This window comes from Etheostoma cragini, chromosome 17 (assembly GCF_013103735.1).
Source record: "Etheostoma cragini isolate CJK2018 chromosome 17, CSU_Ecrag_1.0, whole genome shotgun sequence".
NCBI classification, from domain to species: domain Eukaryota; kingdom Metazoa; phylum Chordata; class Actinopteri; order Perciformes; family Percidae; genus Etheostoma; species Etheostoma cragini.
The window spans coordinates 2,570,263-2,589,103 of NC_048423.1; the positions used below are offsets into that span (position 1 = coordinate 2,570,263).

Consider the following 18,841-nt stretch of genomic DNA (forward strand, 5'->3'; position numbering starts at 1 on the left):
ATCTGTTCAGTCTGGCTTTTAATACGTAGCAGTGGTGTGACAATTTCATTCTTTTGTTTCTTTGTAACCTTTTCTGATTTTACTGTTTTCTTTTTCTAGTGTATGTTGTGATTTTATTTATTTTGTTAAGCACTTTGGATACCTGCTTGTAGTTGTAAAGTGCTACATAAATACATTTTGATTGATTGATTGATTGATTTATGTGTCTGTAGCTTCAAATGATTTGAAGAGGAGAGAGAGGGGCAAGGTGGAAGGTGGGGGTGTCGCCTTGACAAACTGCCATGCATTGCTTGTTTACAAGCCATAATGTCTCTCTTTCTAATGGGTGGGCCAAATCCTCTGGGTGGGAAAAGCAGAGATAGGGGAGGTAATATTTCCCCTTATGACCTCATAAGGGGGAAGATTCCATGTAGGCCCATCTGAGCTTTTATTTTCTCAAAAGCAGAGCAGCATACCCAGAGCTCGGTTTCCACCTATAGCCAGCTCTAACCACGGGGGGACCATAGGAAGGCTAGGGGAATTCATATTAATGTTAAAAACCTCATGAAGTGAAATTGTCAAGCCGAGGGACCTTTAAATAAAAAAATATTTTTTTTCGAAATGATGATTTGGATTAAATCATTTAGTTAGGCCTTCAGATTACACACAATGTGTTTTGGTGAGAAAGACTGAATTTACACTTACTACTATACTACAAGTACTATACTACAAGTTGGATGGATCTGGAGAATTAGTCCGAACTTCTTTTTGTAATGTGTTTTTTGTCTGTTTTAATCTGGATTTTGAGTCTGTAAATATTATCTACTGATTTTTTTAATAGGATCTAATCAGCCAAAAATAGATGATGCTCTGTATTTGAGCGGTCACTGAGGTCAGAGAGCCAGCTCCAGCTTGTGGTCTCAAAGACGAGACTTATAACTCGGGGGGACAGGGCTTTTTCTGTGGCTGGACCTAGACTCTGGAATGCTCTGCCCCTCCATGTCCGAACAGCCCCAACAGTTGAGTGTTTGAAGTCTCGTCTTAAGACACATTTTTATTCTTTGGCTTTTAACTCCATGTGAGTTGTGTGATCCTCTGATGGCTCTCACTGTTTTATTGTATTTTAGTATTTATTATTTTTATCTATTTTTTATCTTTTTAAACCAGATGCTCTTATTTTGTTTTACAATATTTTACATTAATTGTTTTGTATGTTTGAGTTTTCTGTGCAGCACTTTGGTAACTTTGTGTTTGTAAAATGTGCTATACAAATAAAGTGGATTGGATTGGATTTGGTGTGTTAGCATTAAAAGTTTAAGAGTAGTTTCTATAGACTCTGTATGGCCTATTTCTCGCTTAAAATGTTCGTTTTTTTGTGAACTATTTTTATAAAATACACAATCTGCCATTTTGGGCGTTTTTGAGCCAGCCCAGCGTGACACGTTTGTCCAATCAGCTGCAGCCATCACGTTTGTATGAAGGTGGAGACGGTTTTCCTTGTCAGTGGTCAGTGAAGAGAAACTGGTGGCAAGTTCACTAGCGTGCAAACCCATCCGTGAAAACAACGCAAATATAGACGTGTACCATCCCGGTGTGGTGTGGCAGTGAAGAATCAGAGTTATTCTTGTTTCATCAGTGTTTGAAATCACAAAATAGAGAACCTGTAAAAGAAGGAAAGAAAACAATATGGCTTGAGGAAGCTGACAGACGCACGCGCCCCTCCATGCTTCCATGTGCTCATGACATTTGCAGTGAACATTTTACACACACAGACGTTGTCAAACACAGCACACACATGTTGAGTCTTGAGAGCTGAGCTCCTGTGAGTGCTTCCCCCTCTAGCCCTCTGTCAATTGGAAAATAAGAGTCAGAAGCTGTGGGCGTTCATTAACTATGCTAAAACAACTATGAAATTAGTCTGTCACAGGGGCAGAAAGAAAGCGGAGCACATCGTGATGGAGTGATACAGAAGGAGAGAGGTGTGGAATAATAATGGTGCAATGAAATGAAGGTAGATGGGAAAAGATGGAGGACAAGCAGAAGCCGCGGAAGGGGGAGATGTGCGAGAGAAGATGGCGACGGTGTGATAGAGGTTGGGAATTAACTCTGTCTACGAAAAAGCAGATTTTTCTTCCAATCTAGCTTCCTGCTTAATTCCCTCACTAATAGAGATATAAGTCTGACTCCACTGGGGAAGAGGAAGAAAAGAGAGAGCGAGGAAGAGGAGGTGGGGATCGGTGGGGAAGGGAACAAGAGAGAGCATGGAAGGAGGCAAGGTGAAGAGAAGGAGGAACAAGGCGATAATTGGAAGTCAGTGTCGGCACTTTGACAAATCCACCTTCTCTAATCACACACCTGCGGGAGGACGAGAGAGGGATGAGAGAACAACGATAAAAAGGGCTGGAGGGGGAAACACAGCAATAATAAGATGAGAAAGGAGTAGGAGGAGAAAGAAGAAGAGAAAGAGGCCAGGGGGAATGAAATGATCAACATGAGGATGATGAGAAAAGTGAAGTGGTAATAAACAGCTTTCAGTCGATAACAAATGAGTCGCAGGCATCAATGAGATTGAATCTAACTGACTGACTGAGTGCATTGGCAGGGGTACAAACGCTCCCATTGATTTAGTCCTGATCAATATCCCTGAAAGACAAGAGAGGAGCCAGAAGAGAACACAAAACAAGCCCTTAATTCACCTAAAGTAATACATCTGTAATTCATTTATGTGATAAACGTTTCATTTTGCTCCATTTAGCTGCACTGGCAGAACTGACAGGCTCCCATTAAGCGGTATCATTCTAATTAGAATTTGGTCTAATTTTACTGTGGTGTTTTGGGCGATTGGTGATATGTTCATCCAAACAGCCTCAATGGACGTCGACGGGGAGAAATGGCATTGATTAAAGACAACGAGTGATAAAATGTGGTGGAAATGATCTGTTCAAGAGACTTTGATTAAATAGGAGTACTTGAGCACAGACTTGGAAAGCATATAAAGTACTTTGCTGTCATTTGGCTGGCTGCTATACAAATGTCACCCGACCACCAGAAACGCGCTCTGACTTCTCATCCGTAACTCTTCTTCATTAATAGATGTTGTGCAGTTAGGATGGCGGCAACAAAACTTTTGGTAATCAGGGAAATTGTTTTGCTGCATAACCCATCAAAATGTAATGCTCATTGGGAGGAAGGATTAGACAGAAAAAGAGAGAATCTTACTATCTGAGGAACTGAATTTTTTATGGATGCTGCAGCTGATGTTCGGGACTAATTCACCACAACATTGAGAGTTAATGCAAAAGAAACAAAGGACAACAATTCAACCCTGGCAACTCCGTCCCTTCCTGGCACCATTTCAGACAGGAACATAATTTGCTCCATACTTTCATAAACCAGGCTCACGTTAAATAATGGCAGCATCAGGCTTTTATAGTTAAATAATACACACACTGGAGCAATTTATAAAACCTTCAAATAAACTAGCGGGGCACCATCTTAGAATAGAGTGGAAACACGTGCATATTAAAAACATATTATTACATACAGTACTTAAACACCCCAAAACACCAAAGTACAAAGACATAGCGGACCAGAAGCGAGCTTTTAATTTGAAAAGTAGAAGCCAGACAGCACCAGACGGGAGGTTTCAGGCTGTAGCTGTACAATCTTGCCTATTTTTGTCAAACTATAGATTCACACGCCAGTGTTGCAGCATTTGTTTCTTTTTTCCAGCGGACCAAGAGTTCATCGGCCCTTCTGGCATTCGCCATATTGCCGCTGCGCCCGTGACTCCAGGCAGCATGAAGACTTTGAGCCATCACAAACTTCAAATTCATTTTTACTCTCAACTATCTTGAATTTAAACACTGATGACATTTAGAAAGCAGGTCCAGATGTGTGAAACATGTGGAAGGGCACTTAATAATCCCAATGATTTTTACAGCAGAACTCTGGCATACAACAAAAATGTCTAAATGACACTTTGGACCATGAATTTTGCTACAGAAATTCATGACATCCCGAGAATAGGATTCTTATTGACTTTCAAAACTTTGGTGACCTTATGATTTTATTTAGTGTCACAATTTCTTAGCCATGCTAAAAGTGATGTGTAGTCAGTCAGATTTCCTCATATTTGGTGTAGGTATTTATGATCTCAGATGATAAAGTCATTGTCTCTCTGAACTTTCCTCTAGTGCTGCTACCATCACGCCAAAATTTCAAATTTGTAAATGGTGCTTCAGAAATCCAAAACTCTTATAAAATGCTGAGCAATTTTATGACACCAGGAGACAAAACAGTTGTTTTTTGGGGACATGAATATACACCCCCCTATGTTAAATTCCCATAGAGGCAGGCGGATTTTTATTTTTAAAGGCCAGTTATTTCATGGATATAACATAATTATTTATTTCATAAAGTTCCCTTGGCCTTTGGAATTAAAATACCCCCCCCGCCCCCACACACACACACACACACACATGTAATCCAGCCATTAAAACTAGTAAAAGACATCACGTATTTCCATACCATTTATGATACACAAAATCTAGGATGTTATCTATTTCATATCACAATATCGACGTGATATTCAGATATTTCCCAGCCCTAGTTTAAAACGTTTTTTTTATTAGGTCACAGTTCATTTTAATTAGTTTTATTTATTTTAATTTCACCTAATTGCCTGCACAGCCCGGCACCTCCAACCTGAGCAGAGGTCTAATCAACCCCAAGTGGGAACACAAGCTCACAGGCTCGTTAATTTACTGATGCCTCTGCACTCAAATAGCAACTGTGCATGCTGAAACATTTCATTTCAGGTATTTTTCCATCTTATCTATTTTAATTTGTGTTTTTGAAAAGGTCAGCAGTACAACACCAGGCATATTGTCACTGGAGATGAACAGGCATTTACAGTGTTTAGAGGAATGTGCACACACAGTACACACTCACCTATTGAGTTATCGAGCACAAGCAAACTCACTGACACAGGCTGTGCCTTATCAATGCTGAGTCTGCAATTTCAGTTTTTGACTTTTTGACGACCCCCCCCGTGACGGTGATCAATGTTTCCTGTTTGTACACATCCGTGATCAAAGGTGGTTAATAAGGACATTGTTCAATCCATTACAGACGGGTAGCTCAGCGTAAATGGTTTCAGGAAGACCTTTTAACTTTTTGCACTTTGTACTTTTAATCAGTACGCTCCTTAATCCATTCAGCTGTTGTCCTGATAAATGTACAGTTTGCTGTATATAACTGTCACACATATGCAAATATGTCTCTCCTGATTGGAATGGTACTTGCTCTCATTAAAAATCCTTCTCCGCCAGCAGATTTTAAGCATTTCTAGTGGAAATCCAAATGTTCAAATTCCCTCCATACAGTTAGACTGATCTATATTTGTTTGTAAAATATAAATACAGACATAGACCAAAACAAACTTATCTAAATGCATCACAAATCCAAAAAGTTTCAACTTATGGATGGAAAGACCATTATAAGTAGCAAAATGTAGCCCTTTCCCCTCTCATCCCTTTGTCCTCTCTTTCTGCACCCAGTCTTTTCCCTCTCTTCCCCATCTTTGCTCTCCGCACCACTTTCACCTCATCTTCCCCTCTTTTCTCTTTCATTGATGTACCTTAGAGAGAAGGAGGGATGTTTGGAGAGATGATTAGAAAAAAGAAGAAGGTTTTTTGGGTCTGGTAGCAAAGTTCACCTCTCTCTCTCTCTCTCTCTCATCCAGCAGCAAGGGCTAATAGATTAGTTCAATGTGCTGATTTCTGCAGAAAACTGCCAGAAACTATATGTGTGTGTGTGTGTGTGTGTGTGTGTGTGTGTATGTATGTATGTGTGTGTGTGTGTGTGTGTGTGTGGGTGTGTGTTCTCGTTTAACTACATTTGTGGGGTCCAAAAACCGGGAGTCCAGTATACTGTGCATATTGTATATTGTGGGGTCCGGACAGTTCCGCGGGGCCAAAATGCTGGACCCCACAACTTTAAAGGGCTGTTTGAGGGTTAAGACTTGGTTTTAGAAATAGGGTTAGAATTAGATTATGGTGAGGGTGAGGGTATGTATTAAGGGTTAATGTCAATGAGGGGTCCCCACAAAGATAGTAAGACGCACTATTTGTGTGAGTGTATGTGTGTGTGTGTGTGTGTGTGGGCATTTTGGTTTGTGTGGCAGAAAGTGTAGAGACATCACCCACAATTTCTTTCTTACATGAGTACTTAACTTGAGTGCGTCTATAGTGTCTATCTAGAGTGTGTGGACCAGGTATTGCTACATTTGTGGGGACCAAAAACTGTGAATACAGTATACTTATGGGGACCTGACAGCTTTGTGGGGACAAAATGCTGGTCCCCTTAACGTTAAAGGGCTTTTTGAGGACTAAGACTTGGTTTTAGGAGTAGGGTTAGAGTTAGGTTAAGGTTAGGGTGAGGGTTAAGGTTAGGCATTTAGGTTTGATGGTAAAGGTTAGGGTTAGGGGCTAGGGAATGCATTATGTCAATGACTGGTCCCCACAAAGAAAGCCATGCTCCACTGTGTGTGTGTGTGTGTGTGTGTGTTTGAGATTCAGCGTTGTTCTTCCAGGCCATCTGGATGTGTGTGTCTAAGTGACAGAGATCTCGATATAGCACCACGAAAGAGGCAACACTTTGTACTTTGTTCTATCATGGCAGAAACACACATAGCAGTTTAATAATACATACCAGTTACTGCCACCTTTCTCATTCTTTCAAACAGAGAGAAGCGACAAATGACAAAACAGCGATGAAAGGGTCAGAGAGGGAAGAGACGCTGTTGTGCCACTCAGAGAAAACTGCTGACACTTCAGATAAGCTGAGGGGCCTTTTATGATCCTCTTTGTGTCCATATCTAAAAGTATGTTTCTTTCTACATCCTCAGTCCTGTCTCTTTAAAATACATAACCAAAATGGGTTATAGTGGACTCAGGGTCCTGGTATCTGACCCGATAAATCTCTTTTCTACATAAATAGAATTTGACTTTAGTTCAGTGTGTTTTTTGGCTCAAAGTTGACGGCAAGATTGTCAAGTCATCAGAATGAGACCAACGATCTGTACAGTAACAAATACGTGCATGTGATTTGAATTGTAAAATATAAATATTGGAAACAAATTGATGCTGTAACAGATTGCAATGTTTCTTAAAACAAGCAAATAATCTGCCAATAGAGAGGTTTTCAGCCATTTCACTTAGAAAACACAAACAGTGTTCTGAATCAAGACAGAACTACGCAGACCAGCGCACCTCTACAATCTAGAAAATGATCCCAGCATTATGGAAAGTCTTGAAAAACTTTGTTTAGGAAACAGGTGAAATAATCAACACTTCCTCATACCTTAATGCCAGAAAAGCTTGTTTTCCAGTGATTTCCAAAATAATATTTACAGTATGGCCGTTTTATTGTGAAAGGGATCTACTTGGTTAGGGTTAGGCAACCAAACTACTTAGGAAAAGATCATGGTTTAGGTATAGTAAGGTATTATAATAACTAATAATACTTATAGTAAGTTAACATTGACTTTTGGATTCAAACAGTACTCAAACAGCGGTCTCCTGGCTGAACCACCCCTCCACCCCGCCCTCCTCCCAAAATGGATTTTGTTGCTCTTTATACTACGCCACCTTACTTCCTACTTTGCTCCCATCATATTTACTATGGCCATTAGAGGTCGCCGCCTAACAATAAACGCAAATACGGGTCGTAATAAGCTGCTTGCATAGACAACCTATATGGACGTTTTTTTTGGTGAGGACAGTCTGAAAATGGCATCTACCAAATAGCTTGTTGTTTTGGCTTGTTTTAGTTTTAGGACTATAAAACGCAAAAGGCCCTGATATACTGCAAAATCTAAATCGGGGTGGACAGTCGACATGTGCTCTATTTAAAAACCCTTGGGTTTCTGCACACGTAAACATGTTCACACATGCAGTATTTGCGTATCTTAAATGACTCATGTGTTTTTGGGCTGAATACTCTTTTGACACACTGCAGACTTGTCTTCGGACATTAACAGCTTCCTGTAATTCAGCAATATGGTCAGTCTCATAAGTGAGATCTTGAAAAACTAACTAAAGTAACATTTTAATGAATATATCAACTTCTTTTTTTCATTAAGTTTATGAAGTATGATATGATTCTCTCACGTCCAGTTTCAATATTATTATTACTAGAGGAAACAAAGTCATCATAGAAACAGACAAAAAAAAGTGAGCACTATTTTTCTTGTTTCTCTCGTTCTGTAGAGAAAGCAAAGGTAAGGGTCACGCACATTGCAAATTTTAAGTTTAGTGATTTCAGTGACAGTTATTTCAGGGCAAATGGTAAGAATCCAGGGATTCATGAATGTACCTGTTCTGATGATGTATACTTGTAGTTAAACACTTCATGAGTCAAAACACCCCAAAAAAACCCTGGTGCTTATAGAGGACAGACATAATCCCCCCTGTTATGGATAGATAACATTTTGAATTCACAGCTCCAAGAGGGGACTTACATCTATATTTCATCCAACCGCGATCCACAGCTGAGATGGTCGGTAAGTGGTGGGCAGAAAGAGAGGGGACATGCATTCATATTTCATCAGAAAGACACTTGGCTAAAACAACCGGTAAGTGGTAAAAAAGAATGGGACAGGAAGAGAATGGACGTGCATTTATATTTCATCATGCAGGGAAACAGTGGAGGAAGGGGACAGCCAGCTACTCCCTGACAACTCTCAGGATCGTCAATGAGGGACACTTTTAGAGAAGGAGGAGGGGTGAAACACATTCATATTTCATCAGAAAAAAGGTGACTGAAGTGGCCGCTAACAGGTGGATATCAATATAGACACATGAAGACCACTTAACGATAGAGGGAGAGAGAAGCAGAGAGTGCTGCGGTGATGCAGAACCACATCTAAAAGCTGATAACTGCCTCTATGAATATAGACACATCCACAGCGACATTTATAGACAGCCATTAGACTTTAGGCTGTTACTTTGTTGACAGTTTAAGACATCCATTTGCTTCAGTGCTAGCCATTGTTTTGGGCTTTGCAGAGCTCCAAAGGCACACAGGGCAGATGGGTGCCTGTGGTTTACCTCTAAAGTTGTATTAGTGTAGAACTCAAAGTAGAAGGCAAGGGAAGGCAAGGCAGGCAAAGTCAGGTCTGCAACAGTTTTTTTATATACAGGGTTGTGTGTGATAACTGACTCCCTCAAATGTCAAGTGAAACTTACATTTTGATTTTGATAATGCACAAACTTACCGGCTGAGATCTCTGAATGCCCAGTGGCGTGGCTAAAACAAAAAGAAGTCCAACGATCAGTGAGTCCAAAGGATTCTGAAGAAATAACAACATTATTACCCAAAATGTCCACTGCTTCTTCAAATAATGTGGTTTAAATATCTCCCTAAACTGGCTGTTCACTGTTGCATTGGAATTGTCTCGTCTTGTTTTTATTTTAAAGATCTTTTTGTAGACATTTTAATAGGAAAGGATAGACATGAAAGGGGAGTGGTCTGCAGGTTTTCACGTCAACTTTTGGTATCGCCTCAGCTCGCTTTCTTTCATAATGGAAAACCAAAAGGCGAGTCGAGGCCAGTCAAGCAGGTATTATGTAAAACGCCATCATAGGACTTTCTTCAGATATTCCTTCAAGTTAGCTTTCTCCCACACACCCACGGTGTATCACCATCAACACTTAAGAGCAGAACAGATCTGCAGTTTGAAGCAACACCTCTGCTTTCAGTAGAACAGAGAGTTCTCTCAGTCCAGCCTTCAGGTTCACTTGACCCGGCTCGACAAACATTCAGCCGTTTACTAAGCTGCCAGGGTGCTAATGCATAGCCATTAACCGTGGTCCAACATACACACACACACACACACACACACACACACACACACACACACACACACACACACACACACACACACACACACACACACACACACACACACACACACACACACACACACACACACAATCTCCAATCCCCTGGAATTTGAAATTGCCCTCTCCACTCTAGTGCATTGTGGGTACAAGATTGACTTATTGTTGTGTTCCAAGTACACCGTGCTGCATCTCTCTCCACCAATGTAATGGCTCAGTGTGTTTGTGTGTGTTGTATCCTTTCACAGGTTGAGAAAGCAGTAACTCTCTTCATCGTCCAAATGCAATGTTTCTTGTAATATTGTGTGTACAAGGGTGTGTGTGTGTGTGTGTGTGTGTGTGTGTGTGTGTGTGTGTGTGTGTGTCATTGAAGGGAATAAGGGCTTCTTATTTGGCCTGACAGGGCAATGAGCCGCTGAGACAAGATTAGCCTTATTCATTGGCCTTTGGGCCAGTGTGTGTGCGTGTGTGTGTGTGTGTGTGTGTGTGTGTCCTCCCTTAGTGTCTGTGCCCCTCAGACCAAAATGATCACAGTGGTGCAGTAGTGCACTCTCGTCACAGAGAGTGCTGACAACATAATTGGTTGGCCTGGCATTTCAATACACCACTGTGAGATTGCTGTGGGCTACTCTGTTCTCAGCCCTGTTAGCCACTGGTGCTAATAATCCGAGAGAGACGGAGGCCATGGCAACGGTCTTACCGCCTACTCTGGACACACTGTTGAAGCTGATCTGCTGTGAAGGATATTATAATTTAAATCAAAACGTTCTTTCTTTACTTTGTTCATTCCTCAAAAAAAACAGGAATGCAAAGAATATACAATCGTTCAACAAGACCGCCCATTAAAGCAACAGTGATTATTTTTTCAAAAGCTTAAAAGGTGCCCTGTCACACTTACTTGTATTTTTTAAAATATGTTAGGTCCAAATGTGTTTGTGTAATTTCGTGAATGTGCAAATAAACTACAACCTCCTCTGTCAGCTCTAACCACTGAAAAGAAATAAGAGCAAAAATCAGACCAATTACAACAGCTGGTCAGTCTGATGTCATGTTGCCTGAGCTCATTACTATTCATGAGCTTGCCCAGTTATGCCCTGTAAAGGATGCTGATAGCCAGGCTCTCATTGGCTAGCTGTTCTAATCAGAGTTAAGCAGCTTAGCTCGTTGAATATTAATGAGAAGTCATCTTTCAGGCTTTCCATACCACGCTAGAATGGCTTGAAACAAGGTAACCAAGGCATTTCTTCCACAAAAAATGTTACAGAGTCCATGGGTCAGACATTACCACAAAGTAATGAAACACGTGTGGCAGGGCACCTTTAAAACAACCTACTTTTCCTTGCAACTGAAAGTGTCGTTACGCGAGTTATGCCTGTCTTCTCTTAAATGCATGAAGAGTGAAGTAGAGTGATAATGTTAAATCAGAGTTATATAAGTCTCTCAGGACAGAGGTCAGGAAGAATAGTTTAAAGAAAGTGTGTGACTCAGACACTGGAGACTGCAGTTCATGTTCTGTAACCTGCTGTCAATGTCTTTTCCTAAACCTTAAGTAGTTTGGCCTTTTTGGAATTACAGCAAAGTCTAACAGTGTTGGATCCAGTTAGCTTGTCATTAGTCTATATAGACAACGTTTTATTTTTGTGATTTTTCCAGTCCTGCTCGAAACTGTGTCGGATGTCCCTGATATTCGGCCAGATGTCCGTTACCTTTAGCTTTCTTTTTGTTGGAATTTTTAAACTCTTTGTGACTTCTGAGGACTACAGTTAACTGCTCCTCAGATCTATTCAGGTTAAATCCAGACATCGAGCTAGACTATGTATCCAATCTGAGTTTTCTGTTGCACATTTAAAAGACTTATTTGTAACGTACACATGTTCCACCAAAACAAGTTCCTATTTTGCAAAGGCACCTCTGCTCCACCGCAGCGCTGTGATGGAAGATCTGGCAATGTGAGACTAGGTATCTAAGAATACTGGATTAAGTATTTGTCCTGGTAGATGTGCTGCTTGTCTCTCAACACCTTGGTCTGACAACAGCAGAAAGTGGACTGGAGCGCATCTGTTGCAACTTGCGTTATCTGTAGCTGACACTGAATGGTATCTTTAACGCCTTGCTGAGAGAGCAAGGGGTTTCTTATCTTAAAAGCCTTTAATGCTTTGTAAATTATCGGAATGGCTTTCCATCCCTCTGCACGTCAGTGTTTTGCAGCTGATGGTAAGGCCATGCCCCGCCACAACTACAAGACCAAAGGTGATGGTGCCGTTACCATTTTAGCTGCAACATTTTGGAATCTTCTCTCTCATTCTGTCAGATTTGCTGAATCTTTGGATTGTTTTAAGTCTTTTAAAAACCCACCTTAATACACTATCCTCTTGTAAAGGGCTACACCCCTTATACGTTGTATTTTTGTAATGTAATTCATGCTTATGTTTTATTTTTGTGTTCATATGTAAATAAGGTCTTACTTACTACTTACTAATACGGGTTAATGAGGTTAAATTACAACCCGTTCTTACTCCCAACTCGTAAAATGCTGATGCTTGGTCAGTGTCTCTCAGCGTTGGGTACCGACGCAAAAATCCCCCTTAAATGTCTGTATGGAACACACCGGGCAGAGCAGCAGCTTGTCGTCTTGTTGTGGTCGCATGTCAGTTAAATGTACGTCCAGACCCAGAACGTCAATAAGTGACGCCAGTCGTCCCAAACCATAACTTTAAAAGGTGACGTCAAGAGTCCTGACCAAGCGCGTCTCAATATGACGCTAAAGGAGACTTTTTGAGTCAGTAACAAAACCCAAAGGCACCTGACCAAGCATCGCTTTTTGACACGATGGGATTGAGAACGTGTTGTAAATTTAAGTAAAAGAGACAAGCTCACTTGTTGAAGAAATTCAGTTTGCTTGTTACATAATGCAAAATATTACTCATCTGCTGTTGTGCAATGTTCACCTACATACATAAATATAAAGCGGTATTTAAAAGACAGGTGTGAAAGGAAAAAAGCACAAAGAAAAAAAATAGCTGAAGACATAATATAACTGATCAAGTCATCAAGCCAGCAAGAAAGGATGACAGTTTGACAGAGGAAGAGAATGGTGACACGAAGGAGAGCAATCAGGAGGAAAGAGATGTAACAATGAGGAGAGACGAGGAGGTGAATTAGAACCAGAACTAGGACAGCGTATCCCTGGGTGGCCATGCATGTACGCTGTAAAACACAGCTAAGCATGGCCAAGTGTTGTAAAATTCATCAGGTTGTGTTTGCGAACATTGCTGCCCTTAACGCTGCTCAATTATGTACAACTGGAATTAGACATGAATATAGGATGACCTGTAACTAAATGCAGCCACAACCACACATACATCCAGCGGTTTTCCTGCCTGCCATAGAGGGACCAACCACAAAAGACTATTCAGAGACATGCATACATACAAGTGTGTTTAAAATAGAACAAAACACACTTTTTTCATCTACTCGGAGCAGCATTACATTACAGTCAAGAAACAAACAGACAGCTAAAGGTTTCAACTCACTGACTCGGTGGACGACATGTTATATTACTCTTAAAGTAAAGTCACTAATATATAAATGTGAAATAGAAGTCAACAATTGACCTGAATAATAAAACAGTATGCAGACCAGCCCCCGCCACCAGAGAGGCTATCTGGAAGACTTTCATTGGACACTCAATTTATTAAAAGTCCCCTACCACACAAAACCCTTTTTACTTACATTTTCTGAAATATGTTAAATCCATATGTGTGTGTTATGTCGTGAATGTGAAGAGGAACTGCTCCCTCCTCTGTTAGCTCTAGCCACTGAAAAGAAACAAGAGAAATCAGACCAATTACAACAGCTGGTCAGTCTGACGTCATGTTGCTTAAGCTCATTAATATTCATAAACTCCCCCAGTTGCGCTGGGTAAAAGATACTGATAGCCAGGCTCTCATTGGCCAGCTGTTAGCTAATCAGAGTCAAGCAGCTTAGCTCTATGAATATTAATGAGAACTGTCACAATTTGAGCTGAGTCTTCCTTTACTATGTGCTGTGCTGTGGCTGATACGCTTCTGCATCTGGGATCTTATATCAATATAAGATGTTTTTAAGTCAGTATACAGTGTTTGGACGTCACAAGGAATGTCTGCTCATTGTGGAACTAGCCCTTTCATTAAGAATGAACAAACAGCTGGAAATGGGGGGGGGAGGGGAGAACAGCTAGCCTGGCTTAGAAAAAACTCACCAACCAGCATCTCTAAAGTTAACAAATTAACATGTTATCTTGTTTGTTTAAGTGCAGTGTTGATGTGAAACAGTAACTTCTTATGAAATTACACACAAGTGAGAAAAACACAGGAGCAGCACATCTCAATTCACACACATGTAGAAGATATGGGAGACATTCATGAATTACACACGAGCATTTCATGATTTCCCAATTTTGGAGAGAATTAAGCAGGCAGTACAGTTTCACTGTACAGTGTACAGTGTGTTATCGTGTCGTGCCGTCCCTACTCTCTGGAGTTTCCGTCTTCCTGAAGGTGTATTTAAACTCTTGCTGGAGGCGGTAACTCCAGCTGGATCTTTAAGGTAAACAAAGATATCGCGGTTGCCAAATACCTCAGCACAGACAAAATGTGCTATGTGCTTAGTTTCCCCATGGCCTTGGCAGGCTGAGCAGCGCTGTATTATAATACAGGAAGTATGTCTCCTGTCTTCCATGGAGACACACAGTTGAACAACTCGTCTGGGTTATGAGGTGTTGGACACCCACCTGAATCAGACCTGGGGTACTACTGTCTCAACATACATAGCATGAAATCCACCACAACTAGAATAAAATCTAATTCCTCATCTAATTCTCAGCAAGAAAGTAAATACTGTATTAGTCCGAATATAAAATGACCCAGATTAAAAGACGATGCTAATATGGCACCGGTGCCTGAACGAACCGGTATCTCCTGGACCAAACAGCAACGCGGATTTTGGTGCCTCATTTCGACGCTCCGAAGCGAACGTATCAAGCAACAGAAGCATCGCTGCACGGGACGCTAGTTAACGTTAGATTTGACAGCAGGTAAGGTTAGCCTGCTGCTAGCTAGGAGCTGGATTAAACACGGTTTAAATGCTGACAGCTAACGTTAAACGGTGTAAAGTGGGACTGTGATTCACTGTCGAGGACTCCAACACTGGGACGCCACACACTGTGTTTACTGAAACTGGGAGCCTAAGCTTCGTACAGAGCATTCCGAGTTACTGTAAAATTCCTGTTTCGGCAACCGGATAACTCAGTTGGTAAAGCGGGCGCCCATGTAGACGTTTGTTGATAAGTAAATTTAAATTTAAATTTAAATAAATTTAAATAAATCTTTTAATTTTGACCTCATGGCCTAAGCAATAAACAAGCCGTTCTTCAATGTCGCCGACTGTCGTTGTAGGCTCTTCTTTATTTTTTAAACTTTTTTTAAAGTATCGGTTCAAGCACCATTTAGGCACCACCACCGTTTTAAAAGTATCGCTTTAGCACCCGTATCAAAAACTAAAAAAAACGATAGCCAACCCTTTCACTGGGATTGACTTTACTGGCCCAACATCTACGGTTACTGGGCTGCCGATTGTAAGTAGGGATTAACTGGAAGTACTTGGTGAGAATATTGTAATAATATGAAGGAAGTCTAACATTTACACAGAAGGGCTGAAAGAAAACATTGCATGTACACATAGTATCTCATAATCCAATCGTCCGTGATGCTTATTTTGATCAAGGTCCAGATGCAAATGAAGCTACAAAAAAATCTAAAAAAATTATATTTGGCCTTTGTTGAGCTATGCGTTATGTGACTACCATTAAGTTTTTAAGATTAACATTTGGTAGTAGAATCATTGAATACATGCAGTTTGTATTGTTTTTATTTCCTTCTTTCTCTTTCATTTTTCAGTATTTCATGACAAAGAAATCCTGCATTCATCAAAATTTCTTGGCCTATGGTGCAACAAAATTCATCAAAATTTGTTAACTGCTTTTGAGATATCATGTAATGTGAAGTGGGAGAAAAAAATCACAACCTCCTTGGCAGAGCTAATTGCGCTAATTTGATGTTAATACAAACACTTGAATGAATTGTTTTCTTATTTCATTTTAGACAGGACAAGACAAAGTAATGCATTGTTGAATTAATGACTAAAATTGGATCTAGATGAAAAATGTGGACAAGTCACCAAGTGGGTGCCATCGTTTTACCCTAATCCCTGTACACCTGTGTGTGTGTGTGTGTGTGTGTGTGTGTCTGGGTGTGTGTGTCTGGGTGTGTGTGTTTAAAATGGATAGCTGTTGTCAGTCCAATCCAGAGTCCAGACTAATATCAACTCCCATATGAACTGTTAATGCCAGACCAAGGACAGCATTCAGACACACACACACACACACACACACACACACACACACACACACACACACACACACACACACACACACACACACACACACACACACACACACTAAAGTCAATAGATCATTAATCCACTCTGCAGTCTATTTGGAGGCCACTGCTGATGGAAAGAGGGAGAGACAGAGTGAAACAGATGAGAGAAAAAAAGACAGAGGAGGGAGGAAAAAAAGAATGAGTGAGGGACCAAAAGAGAGACAGTTATGAAGTAGGATGTGAGTGTGCTGCTGTAATATAGTGGAGTAAATATACAGACGCATCAAAGAGGCAACCGAACAGAGCGTTGACAGAGTGAAAGAAGAGGGTGAAAAATACATGGAAAATTGCAGGAGAAGTGGGATGACAAAAAAAAGAATGACGGAGAGACAGAAATAAAGAGATAGACATATTCACCTATTGCAAGTCACAACTCCAATATGATGATTTGAATATACTACTTTTAATGCATCCTATACATGGAATACTATTGCTGTAGTAGATGTTTGATGTTACATAATAATTGTGTTTGTTGTCCCAAAGCAAAAACTATGGCTGGGAATCGCATCATACACTGCATGACCCACTCTGGGCCAACATCATGTTGACATCATGGCACCGTGAGCACACTTTACAACATCTGAAAATGTGTAGGTGTATTTTTAAGAGTTTTTAAGTTTCTGTTTTTCAAGTTTTTTTTGTGGCACAGGCTAAGTGGCAGTTGAAAGGGCTGTACTCTCCGCCACATACTGCTTGTGGAAGAAATACTTCTCTACCTTACACAAGTCATTGAGAACTTTCCAACTCCCCAGTGAGGCTTTGAAGTGATAATAGCCACTGTCCAAAGTCTCTCTCCCTCTAACAGTCCCTGGTACAGGTATATGGACTCTGTGGCAGGTCTTTTGTTATCAAAATTGCTCTCTCACATCACCCTCCTTTCCTTTAGCCTCTTCTCCTTTCTAACGTTTTGCTTCTCTTCTTCCTCTCTCTCCCCCTCCTCCTCCTGTCTCTCACTGTCCTGCCCTCTCAGCGTCCTCCTCTACCTGTCTTTGTTGTTAGTCACAGAGGAATATGGCTTTGTGTCAGGTCATGTGTTATCGACCACACACAGAGCCAGACACACACGCACACGCACACGCACATCAGTAATGTAATGCAGTAGTGAGAATGCAGAAAAGTCTTGCACTCTTCTTACTAAGTTCACTTGCAACAAGTCCTCTAAACCATATTCATACACACATGTCCTTTACCTTTATTCATCATATTTATTCCCATCCTCAAATCTAAACTACAAAACATAATTGTTATGGTTTTTAACATTGTTAAACAGTTACATAGCCAGACCTATCTCCACCGTGCTGCCAGGAAGGTCTGGCCCCAAAAACTTCATAGTTTGGGTTAAAATGGTCTGTTCTAGTGCTTCACTTCTGGTTACAAACGGGACGTTATCCTGTTTCTTTTGTAAAGTTAAACAAAGACTCCTCGTTCACTTTTATTTTTTAAAAGGACACACACCCCGGTCTGCTAGGTGAGTCCTATGGTTGTCTGACGCTTCCAGCCCTCCAACTTGCCTCCTTATTGCGGAACATGGCGCTCTTGTACTCCGTCACCTTACTTCCTGCTTTGCTCCAATAAAAATGATAGTAGGCCACTAGTGGGCGCTGCCTCTATGAGTGTTACCATTAGGGACCGTGACCAACAGAGGCCCTACAATTCAATATTATCACGATATTATATTGCAATATTCTTTGAGATATTGCAATTTTTTAGTTTAGCTAAAGTAAATATGAGTAATAACTGCTGCTTGATCCAATGACCTATGGACGTGTTTTTTTTTCGGGGGAGGACAGTCTCTTTACATCATCACCTCTCAGTATCCCTCTCCTTCTTGCTTTGGACCTTGGATACTCTGTAGCTTTAGAATTAAAATTAATATTAGATTTTGGTTAGAATTTCTTCAAGTTCCTCTGCAGGGGTTCTGCTCTTCCATACAGAATGTCTGGATAATAATCGGGTTTGTCTCCTCTGCTCTGCGTTTTGGGTTTTTAAATCTCCATCAGTGTGATGTCTAGAACCAGAAGTGGAACTGGATGTTTTGTCATGATGTGCAGCCCCTCTCATGTATCTGGTGACCGGGCTAGCTCTTTGTTTTTAACGTCATGTCTCATGCACTCAGTTCTGCTCCAATGAAATAGTGAGTTTCAAAACTTCTACTTCTATCATGCATCCATTTTTAAGTTTTTAATGCTGGTTTATACGTGGGATTCTTATCCTCCTGGTTTTTGCATAAAATGGACAAAAATACAAGAGAAACAAATGCTTGATGAATGAATGAAAATAGAAGATTATAAAAGGTAAAAAGGTTAAAAAAAAATGTACTTACAAATCATAGAACATACCGACATACAAAGATGAATACATTCATTTCAAACAACCCTTTTTTCAATTAATGATGCTGACATCTCTGATGTACTGTAATCCTCTATCCTATTCTGGTTGATTTATATTCCTTGTCAGTAATTGTTGTCTTTGTGCTTC

The 18,841-nt window shown here is 40.6% G+C and overlaps 1 long non-coding RNA gene across 1 annotated transcript; it reads right to left on the reverse strand.

Annotated features, from left to right (window-relative positions):
- On the reverse strand, positions 1-12,509 carry LOC117960328. The gene is made up of 3 exons (XR_004660117.1): positions 12,388-12,509; positions 11,992-11,993; positions 1-15 (listed from the first exon to the last, which is right to left on the reverse strand). It is a non-coding gene; the product is annotated as an uncharacterized LOC117960328 (long non-coding RNA).
- Positions 12,510-18,841: the final 6,332 nt, after the last annotated feature.